The sequence below is a fragment of the Onychomys torridus genome, chromosome 19 (genome assembly GCF_903995425.1).
Source record: "Onychomys torridus chromosome 19, mOncTor1.1, whole genome shotgun sequence".
NCBI classification, from domain to species: domain Eukaryota; kingdom Metazoa; phylum Chordata; class Mammalia; order Rodentia; family Cricetidae; genus Onychomys; species Onychomys torridus.
In genome coordinates this window covers 5442567-5444015 of record NC_050461.1, presented here as the reverse complement: position 1 = coordinate 5444015, position 1449 = coordinate 5442567, and the positions used below count along the sequence as shown (strand labels likewise).

General features: G+C 36.5%; 1 non-coding gene across 1 annotated transcript; it reads right to left on the bottom strand.

The window, feature by feature from the left end:
* Positions 1-298: 298 nt before the first annotated feature.
* Positions 299-365, bottom strand: Trnaa-agc. Its single transcript has one exon. It is a non-coding gene; the product is annotated as a tRNA-Ala (tRNA).
* Positions 366-1449: the final 1084 nt, after the last annotated feature.

Sequence of the window (1449 nt, the reverse complement as noted above, 5' to 3'; positions counted from 1 at the left end):
CATCAGGGGAGACACTAAGTGACTTGTCATAACAAGCACCAAGTGCCAGCTCCAAGTTTGCTTAGGGAGAGATGGCAGACTGCCTTCTGTGTGAGGTCTCACTCAGGCCTTCCCTTCTTTACTCCTCATGTGGCTTCTATGAATAAGCTACAAAGGAAGAAGCTATCCCCAGCCCCTTTATGTCTGAAAATACTTCTATTTATACTCTTGTGTGTGATAGGTTCCCTGGATCTTGAATTCCAGAGTAAAAATTACTTCCTCTTTGAAATTAAAGCCATTGTTTTTTTTTTTTTTTTTTTTTTTAAGCTGGGGATCGAACCCAGGGCCTTGCGCTTGCTAGGCGAGCGCTCTACCACTGAGCTAAATCCCCAACCCCTAAAGCCATTGTTTTATTGTCTTCTACCATATATACATCACACACACACACACACACACACACACACACACACACACACACATATATGAGATTGTTCGAGGCCATCCACAATCTCAAATGATTTTCATCTGTTTCTCTGTCACATCTCATACAGTTGTAGGGACAATAGACTTCATGCTGGAAATTCAAAACTACAGGGTTAGTGCAGGCAGTAGTTTAGTGGTTGTGAACTTGGAATTTGAAGTCAGACACACTTGTGTTTGAGCCTTAGCACCCCTTGTTTCTCACTAGCTGTAGTATCTTTGGAAATCATGAGTATTTAAGGCTTTGTTTCTTCCTGCATAAAATGCAGGAGATAAGAGTACTTATGTCATCATAGTTGTGATCATTCAATAAGAGTACTCATTTAGTTTTTAGTACACAAAAAACCTTACTGAAAAGTTTGTTACTGTTTGTTATTAGTATTATTATGTATTAATAACAGTGCTTACCTAAATATCTTAATTAGGGTTGTGAGGCATCCTTAGTATACAGAAAGCACATTTATCTTTCAATTCTAAACAATAAGAATATTTAATAAGAATTCAAGCAGTATAAGATACAACATCAAAGTGGTATTTTGCAATTCTCCAATCTTTACATCAGTTTTCAGATAATCTACTTAAAAATTTAAAATTTAACATTTCTTAGCATGATGGTGCATGCCTTTCAGCCTAGAACTCAAGGAAGCTGAGGCAGAAACAGGTAAAGCTCTATGTATTTGAAGCCAGCTTGTCTTCATAGCAAGTTCCAAGCCAGCCAAGGCTACACAGTCAAAACAAAACAAAACAAAACAAAACAAAACAAAACAAAACAAAACCCCTAACAAAATCAAACCAAAACAAACAAAAAAAACCAAAAATGAACTTTTTATGTAAACTATCTCCTAACATTTATTCAAATTGTTTGTCATCTTTGTAAACAGTGTCAATTGACTACAGTGAGACTGATGGATGTTAACAGCCACGTTTTCTTTCTACCTCTGTCAGTACTCACATGGGTTCTAATATTTTAATTTGTCAGCTAACTGCTCT